This window comes from Falco rusticolus, chromosome 5, assembly GCF_015220075.1.
Source record: "Falco rusticolus isolate bFalRus1 chromosome 5, bFalRus1.pri, whole genome shotgun sequence".
Classification (NCBI taxonomy): domain Eukaryota; kingdom Metazoa; phylum Chordata; class Aves; order Falconiformes; family Falconidae; genus Falco; species Falco rusticolus.
The window spans coordinates 70498137-70508064 of record NC_051191.1 but is presented as its reverse complement, the minus strand read 5'-3'; positions in this window follow the sequence as shown (position 1 = coordinate 70508064).

Here is a 9928-nt window from a genome sequence, read left to right as displayed (position 1 = left end):
GACTTAAACATTATACAAAACTTAGTTGCTTGAAGAAAAGATGTTACATTAAAAGCAAGAAAACAAACCTATTGATTTATAATTTTGCTTAAGATATTAGACGACTGGGGATTGCCTATCTAAATATGGCTGAAGTTTGGTTTTGGTTTTGGGTTTTTTTGCAGTTGCAAGAAGCCACCATCAGAGTACATACTACCCCCACCATCAGAATATATATTATCTCCTCTGTAGACCTTTTTTTGCAGAAACTAGAGATCCTTTCTTCCAGAAGCCTGAGAAACTCATCTGGTAAATGTATACATATGGAAATAACTACGAAGCATCACAGTGGCACACTGTGGAGAAGATGTATGGTAGCTAAATCAATAGATGATACAAAGAGCATTAAGACAATTGAACAGTTGGGGACAGAGTTTTTAGTAGGGCCTGTTGCAATGGGTTCAGGGGTAGTGGTTTTAAACTAACAGAGGGTAGATTCAGACTAGATATAAGGAAGAAATTTTTTGCAATGTAGGTGGTGAAACACTGGAACAGGTTGCCCAGAGAGGTGGTAAATGCCCCAACCCTGGAAACATTGAAAGTCAGCTTGGATGGGACTCTGAGCAACCCCCTGGTCCAGTTGAAGATATTCCTGCTCATTGCAGGGGGGGCTGGATGAGACGACCTTTAAAGGTCTCTTCCAACCAAAACTATTCTATGATTCTATGGTTCTGTGATAAGAAGTTATAGTGGCTTCTATAGCACCATGGAATGCATTTTCAGTTTGTGTCCAGCTTTTTTTTCTTTTGTTAGAAGAAATGGAAGACACACAGCATCCCTATTTCAAATAATATTCAAATATTTTTTTGCAAAGTTATGTCACCTAGTGCCACTTCTCATTTAAGCAGATCTCTTAGCTTTTTATGCTGTTGTACTAATCATGTAATGCAGGGGTCCTCAAACTACGGCCCCCCAGGGTCCTCAATCTGGCCCCCGGTATTTACAGAACACCCACCCCCCCCCCCCCGGGGGTAGGGGGAAAAACCAAGCAGCCGCAGATGACTGCCTGCCACTTCATCCGCGCGCCGACCCCCTGGTTAAAAAGTTTGAGGACCCCTGATGTAATGCAACCACAGCAGTGATATCTTAGATGACTTATCTATCCTATTTTACAGTCAATATCAGCCAAATAAGAGTGTCACTCCCAGAGGACAGAGGATTTTCACCTCTCTGAGTTAGTTTTACACATACAAGAACCTCTCGCATTTGGGGTCTAAAACATGAGAGCCTGCAAAACTAGCCTGGCATGTCTTCTCACTGCTGAAGAAGTATATATTTATTAATGGAAATTATGAGCTTCAGAGACCACCATTAATTTCATGAAAACAATAGGACTGTCAGGATAACAATGTATAGTGGAAGCCTCCCCATTTATCACATTATTTCATCCTCCTTTTTTAGACAAAAATCATTGTCGAGAAATAGTATAGCTTGCAAATATTCCTGCTGCTGGATTAACTGCATATTATTAGTAAGACACAGAGAGGCTAGCGATGATGCAAAGAAAGGACAAGACTTTCTCGTGGCACTGGATAGAAACTGTGTGTGAATAGTGAATCTTTAGATAGCATGTCTGACAATGCAGAAAACCTGTTTACATCCTGAAGTGGAATAGGAAAAATGTACAATTTGGCCACTCAGTATGACTCAGGAGTCAGTCATTCCCTGTCAAAAGCATTGTGAGATCAGTAAGGAGCAGGAAGTTCTTTTCTGCCAAGTTGCCCTGGATGAAAATCCTGCTTCAGTAGATATATGATACCACTTGGGAAAATGGAGCGATACCAACCATACTTCAGGTATAATTGTTTGGATATATAGTTTTCCACAGAAGAATTCAGCATCAAAAATTCCACAGTATTAAATGCTTGAATGAGGAACCAGTTATTCAGATTAATAGTGTGCCATGTCAAAATAACAGTAGTTGCCTCCTAGAGCTGACCTACATAGTTAAAATACATTTTCTTCCTTCCATCCAGATGTTAATGTGATCAGAAACATCAGCCTATTCACTAGTTCATAAGCAGCGTGGCAAAAACTCATCCTTAAACTTCATCCCATCTCCCTGTATCCTGTCAGAACTTACTACAGTAGCCCATCAGTTACAGAGGTTTTCCGAAGGTGAAGACAACACTGGGGGCTTCTACTGCTGAACAATGCAGCTACCTAATTTTCAGGGGGATTAAGAGCTGCAGCTATTCTATGTTGTTCCCCTGCACTGATCTTTGTTAGCTTCAGGTCTACTCTGGCTGCCAATTTGAGGGTCAGATCCTAATCTTCAAAGCCATCACTGAGTTTTAATCTATTCATATTGGCAGGGCATTGCTATGTGCACTACAGCTACAGAGCCGCATCCTTCTCAGAAAAGCAGCTCAGAGAGTCCAGGATAAAGTACACTAAGGCTGAAGACAGATAGTTTTGGCAGAGGGTCTTCACCACTGAGTAGTCTCCTCAAGAAAGTCACATATTTGGCAGTCCTGAGCCATAAAACCACTCCTCATATCCTTTCCCAAGTTACCTGTCTTCCCTGTAGAATGCTCCCCTCATCTTTATGGTACAAAATAATTTCTTTTATATCAGAAATGTGGAACTGTAAACTAAGATTACTGAGATTTATTTACAATCTAGAATGGACAAATCTACAATCACTGAAAAGTTCTTGCACACACAAAAAAACCCCAAAACTATGCTGCTCATTTTGGGATCCATATGACAGATATCCCGGACTCTGACGTTGGAGTTTGCTGTTTGGAAAGAAATGCTGCTGGTTCCCAGATTTAAGCAATTTTAGATACACCTGCAGACCTTTCTTGCAAAAGACTTTTTTCCACTAGAACTGAGATGATTCAAATTATAAAGTAAATCTTTCCTATATAGAAAGAGATTTGTGTTAGTTATTCAACTCCCTTCAGAAATAGCCTCTTCTGCCTTTCCATGTATCCTGATGGAGATAATCCCCTGCAGCTGCTGATTCATGCTGAGATTGCTCAAGCAATGGTTTGATGCAAGATTTACATTTGCAATAGAGTGCCTACCATTGTGTGAAGGGATTCTTGCAGAAAACTAGATTTCTCTCTCCTTTATAAGCAATCAGCTGTGTCCCAGGTGGTGAAGCAATGCTAGGAATGGGGTACCAGCTTGAAGATCACCTGATCTATATGGGAGCCCACAATTTGCTCCATTTCTTTAGTGAGCAGGAGGAAAAAAGGGGGAAATGCTAAGCAAAAACAACCAACCCCACAGCTCTTGTTGCATTTATTTTGCATTTATTTTTCTGCCTTGTAGTAGGCCAACAAGAGAACTCTGCCTGTTGATACTTGTATGGTTGAGAAAGCAAAGACTGCCTTCTGTTTCCAATGGTGCTCGCTTTCATACCCACCCTCCTATTTGGCTAGGAACAGTGAAATAACACTACTGATCGTTGCAGCTTCATTTTCAAACAGTATTTCATGGTTTTAGTTAATACTTCGGATCCTGAAGAAAATCAGACTTCACTTTTGTAAAGTTACTAGGTCTCTCAGGGAAAAAAGACCAACAACTGTGAACCCAAGTGCACCTTAAGGGCTCAAAGTTACATGGAAACTAAAAATATCTTAATTTCATATTTCACAGCTGGACTGCATAATTTGTGTTGTTTACAACTAACAATTTTGCCAAAGATTCTGTTCTAGATATCATTTTTTTCTGAGATAACATTTTATAATTCAAATATAGAATGGTCTACCCTCAAAGGCATTTCAAAGATTCCAGTTTTGTGATTCACTTGTGAAGGGAGTTATTTTCAGTCTTTCCCATGATCTCAGTGTCATGGGACTTTTATTCCCTGGGAGCCATGATGACACACATAACATTAACAATAATAAATGTGTTATCTATTCTGAATTTATGATAAGAAAGAAACTCACAACTTCTGGCAATTTCTTTGTGGACAGCAGCTTTTGTTACCTGCTACCAGTACAAACCTGGCTGTCTTCAGTTTTGGAAGACTGCATAAACTCGAGTAGATGTCAGCAGAACTGCAGTTTATTTTCACCTTTTTCCTGTGTTTTCTGTGTAATCTGTCAAATCACATACTCTCTCTGCTTCATATAGCATCTGTAAAATGGGATTCTTCAGGTTTTCTTTATTTGACTATAAACATTTATAGTGGGACAGATTCTGTGCTCTTTGTCCTTGCAGCAGAACACTTAACAAAAGAAAATAATAGGAGTGAGAATGTATATTGAGTGTTTATTAGAAAGGGAGACTGATTTTTAAGCCTGTATCCGTATTCATTTATCTGCATATAATGAATAAAGTTACTAATAAAGTGATAAAACTTTCAGATGGTGTGGAGGCTTAGACAGTGTACAAATTCTTGATAATGCAGGACAGTTTGATTAGCATACTAGCTGGTAGTTTCTCAACACTTCAGTGCATATAGAAAGAAATCCCTATCCTTTCAACCCATTTCCATCACTTCAGGCAGACTTTGTGTCCATTACGTTTCTGTTTTGTGGTTAAAATAAGGACATCAGTTTCTTGGAACATCCCATACTAAACTGATATAGTAAAACAAATAGCATTTGAACAGAACTGTGAAGGCAATACCAGTATGCCTAGAATTGTCTGTCCTGTACCTCCTCCGCTCTGGGCTTGGTGAGCTTGGTCCAGCTGCGGGAAGAAGGTATTCCAGTGAAGCATGTTGTGTGTGCCAAGGCATCAGAGAGTGCTGCAAGGCCACCTTGAACCTCCAGCTTCCTACTTTGCAACTAAAAATACTGCTCTTGTGTACAAGCTTCTGTTTCAATGTTATCTTTTTGGAATTTGATATCAAATGCCTGTTCCACATAGGATACACATTGTGTTTGGGAACCACCAGCTTGTGCTACATTGGGTTAAAGTTCTTACTGTGTCTCATGAATGGCTGTCCTGTGTTGAAAGAGGAACAACTAGGAAAGTGTAGCCATATATATTGATATTTGTACTGTGTTTTGGCAAAGGATGTTACAAATTCATAGTAGAATTTAACCCAGAAATTTTCGTAGTAAGTACCTGAAATATAGACACTAGACCAGACAGGAATTTTACATATGGTCTTTTCATTTATTTTTATAGCAGGAATGAATATGTAAGGGATGTGTGATACCCGTCTTTCTGTTTCCTACAATGGCATGGGGCAGGTAATTGCTGTCTCTTTCATTAAGTTTTGAGTCTAGTTAAATAATATTTGTAAGGCACTGTAAGGTATTATATAAGAACAAAATAGGATTTTTTATTATTCTTATTTTTTAATCTAAGTTTGTTGTAAATCAATGGGTTTTGTCTGCCCAAGAGAACACAGCCATACCTTACCTATGTAAGCTATTTTTGTTACTTTGAAATATTTGTTCTTGTTTCAAAACGTGTCCAAATGAAGTTTTAATATTCTTGATGGGATTCTTATTTCTCCAGAAACTTTTTAGACTTTGAACTATTCAATTTAAATAATGTGGTCTAACATACCTCTAGATTGGATTTATGATTTTATTTTGGAGATTGTTCTGCTTCACACTCAACACGGTCCAGGATAATAAAACCTGTTGCAAAAATGTGTGAAGATTCTAACATTGGTAAGGACATATGTATATGTTTGTACATTTATTTCAAGAAGGGTCTGTTTCAAATCCTTGCAAAGTAAGAGAAAAGTCATTCTAACTTGTTTTGGTTTTGTTTTCAGTCTCACAGAAACAGGATGCAAAACTTGTATCATCTTTCAGGCGTATGTTGCCTTCCTGCCAAAAGTCAGCTCTGTAAGCTAACTTTATATTTTTCACATGGCTGTTCTGTGCTTCAGCTATTTCTCTGGTGTATTAAAAACAAATAGGCTCTTCTTCAATGTAAAATATTCATGTCTTCCCTTTATTTCTCTGCCTCCTTTTTAACCCTTACAACTGTTTAAACCTAGGAAGATGCCCCCGCCCCCTTACCCCATCCTGTCCTTAAGCTGCCCGTTCTCCAGCTGCTGAACTTCTGCACTTAAGACCTGAAGGTCTGTCTTGGGGACACAAGGGTTAGGCCGTACTAAGTTGATAAGGAGAAACTATTATGGATCCCGAAGTGGCAATGACTAAGGTCAAGGATGCATAAATATTTGTTCCTCTGAACTGCCGTGTGATTCCAGAATTGGGTGGAAGACTGTTGTAGGAAAGTGCTGGGTTTGTTTTGTTCTGGACCTATAGTGGTTTTTCCGTCCTTTTGCAACTACAGTAGGCTTTTTCTCTGTCTTAGGTGTACAAATATTGAATATACATTAAGAGGTTTTCAAAATTAACTGCGAAATTGCAATGTACCAGACAATTGCAAAACACAAAGGTTCTGAACTCACTAGTTAAGTCTTTACTGTTTTGCCTACTTCTTCCTCAGTGCAGTGAGGGTTATGGTCTGGGCTGTGGTATTGAGTTTAAGTTTTCATGTCTTTGAGAAATGTATCTAGTGGGCAATGCCTATATACTGGTACCCACTGGTAGCTAATAAGAATGTCTCTCCTATCCATATAAAGTTCCATAAAGAACCAACTAGGACAAGCACTATCACTGAAAAATGCCCATCATTTTTAAAATAGAAAACTAAATCTTGACTTGTCAGTGCATAATACTAGTGTCTGTGTTTCTTGCTTCTGTATCATATTACCAGGGCTCCCTGCTGCACAGGGTAGTGTGTCAGCAGTCAGGAAAACTTTTTGACACTGAAAGGACTTTGCTGTGGAGGTGCTGCTCTCCGTCCAAGTCCCTTGTTTAAAGATGCCCAAAAGGCACTTAAGGGGGCCGGAAGAGAAATGTCCCTGTCCAGAAGCTGTAATGCTATTGTAAATGGACATGACAGGCAACGTCACAAGCCTCAGTATAGTAACCATACAAGCAACTATACAGTAGCTATATAGTATTGGAAGTGAAGAAAGTAACGTTGAAAAATACAAACGAGATGAGCTTCTGTATATGAGAGCATCCTCTGGGCTTCTCGATGTCCAAATTCCTCTGCATTGCACTGTTGTGTGCTTTTAATGCCCCAGAAGTACAGACGATATTTCAGCTTAGAAGCTCGATACTTTCTGGCTTTATAACTCTGAAAGCTAAATGAATTATTTTCTGGTTCATATCTATAACTTAATGACAAACTTCCTCTTGTAATAAATGCAGCTGTGACAACATGGGCCTGGAATCCACGGGATGCTAAAACAACCCTTGCACAAATGAAGTGTTGGCTGTTGGTAGAAAGAAGGAGGTATCTGTGGATCTTCATATGAGTCCAAAAGATGACTCAGTGGTAGAAAAGGCAGTTCTAAATTACCCCCTGTCATGACCTATAAAAACATACCCGACAGCCAACTTTTTCTGTTTCCAAATATCAACGCAGGACTCCAAAAAAACCAAACCAAACCAAATGCAAACCCAAGAATGAGCCCTAACAAGGTGAAATAAAGCATACTAAAATGTAGGCAACTTAATGAGAAATCAAGTGCAATTTCTTTGGCATATTCCCACAATTTAAGTTAATGCAAACAGCAATACTGTAAGTAGTTAGCTGTTAAGAGTTTATGGCTCTCCTCCTGGGACCCAGGAGGAGACCCGCACCTCATTTTTATTACTATATGGTCAAAACTGCCTACAAGTGAGAAATAATTTCAAATGCAGGTCATTAAAAATCACATTCCTCTAGCATAAAATAATAAATCCTCTGAAGAGAAAGGTCTACTGCAATAACTAAAGATTTAATATCCTTAAATATCTTAAGGATAGAAAATGATGACTAGAACAAGGATAAGGTCAATATAACATTGTAAACTCAATGAAATAGTGAGGATGAAAGACATAGCAAATCACTTGCTGACAAATGATGATGAGGAACTGTGAACTATTTATTTCCAATGTATTGTGAGATCCACAGTCAAAACCTTCAATCTTGCCTTCAATTAATTGAGTTCTGTCTCACTTAACTCCAATCTTTAGCTTATAAAGTTTTGTTTAACAGCAGCAATGAAATCTTCCTAATATGAAAATAACACTTTATGAAAAGATTTTGAGAAAAGGAAAGCCTTCTTGTGGAAGAGCAGGTCTACTACTAAAGCAACCTTCATTTTATTACTGCTGTTACTCAGAAAAATTAAGTTTTCACTAGGATAAACATGCCTTGAACAATGCGCTGTTCCTGTGTTGGGCAGCAAAAGAATTTTATTCATTCCCAGAGAATCAAGTTCATTCTAAACTATGCAATTAATTCCTTCATATTCCATAAAGAAAGAGACAGTAACACTACCATGCCTCCACACAGCAGTCCTGCGTTACAATTATGCAGTCTGGCAACAAACCCTAACTTGTCCAACATAAACCTTTTATGTTGAACGAGGATGTACGGTAAGCCAGTTTTCATAGCCAGCAGACTTCAGAAAGCTGGTGATTTGAAAAAGAAAAGAGATTTGGGAGTTATTTTTTAATTCCAAAACAAAGTTTGAGTCATAAAGGTGTTGGGATGTGAGGAGGGAGAAGTCTGGTGGGAATGGTCAGGGAGAAGGCTCCTCAAACCAGTGTTGGTGGTCTTAAAAAGCAGCTTATGGATGAGGGAAAGAAAGGTTGGACATGGAAGTGTATTCACCATATTTGCATTTTACATCAGTATGTTAACTACGTCTTGGATGTGTATTTTAAATAAAGGGGATAGAAGAGCTGGAAGGGTTACAGTTAAATGGACAAATAGTCAGTGAAACCCAAGTCCAAAACAGCTTACGTTGATTTAATTGGTTTAGCTCCCAAAGTTTTCTATGAACTGGTTTCTTATGCTGCTGCGTTCTCTATTAGGATTATAAGGTTACTATATTAATTATAGACCATATAAGCAATAATCATAATGTATTATTAACAAGAATACACCATGTATTTTCTTTTTCTTGTTATTTTCCTTTTACTTACTGCCAGATTTTGTAGACATTACCATATTATTACTGTTATTATTTTGTAGAACAGAAATGCTTGAGAGCACTCAAACCAGGATTATGCAGCAGCTAGACTGAAGCAATGGAGACACAGTGACCCCCCTCCAGGTTGCTTAAAATCAAACACAAAATGCAAAACAACAGCTGGATTTAACATACAAATGCTTGAAAAATACAACCACACATGAAATAGCTCTAGGGTTGTAGAGCTGGGGACGAAGCTTGGGACTGACTGGGGCAGGGAGCAGCTTTGCTGTAAAGGACTTGGGGGTTCTGTAGACAGCCAGGTCTGAGCATGCATCGGCAGCATGCCCCAGGGAAGTGGAGCCTGAGCTCATATTAGGCCGTAGTAACAGGAAGGTAGCTGCAGATCACAACCAGTGATTCTGCTTGTCCAGTAGTGCTTGTGAAGCCCGTGTCTGGTTTTGGCCCCCAGAATACAAAAGCAATATGCACAAACTGAAATGAGTCTAGTGAAAGGTCATTAAGATGATTTATTTGGGCGATACGATGTACAAAGAGACTCTGAGAAAGCTGGGTTTCTTCAGCCTTAAGAAGAGGAAGTTTAGGGGAGATCTTACTGCTGTCTGTAACTACCTAACAAAAGCGTGCAGAGGAGACAGGGTCAGACATGGCTCAGAGGTGCACAAGGGGAGGATAAGCAGTGATGGGCACAGGTTGGAACATGGGAAATTCCAAGTGGGTGAAAGAAAAAAAAATCACCATGAAGCTGGTCAGCATAGGAACACAAACACAGATAGGCTGTGGAATTTTCATTTCTTGGAGATACTCAAAACTCAACCGTACAAGTCCCCGAGCAACCTGAGCTAACTTGGAAGTTAGCCTTGTTTTGAGCAGCAGGTTATACTACATGACCTCTAGAGGTCCCTTACAAACTGAATTATTATCTGAATCTGTAATTTTCTGGTTCTCATTTATATTAAA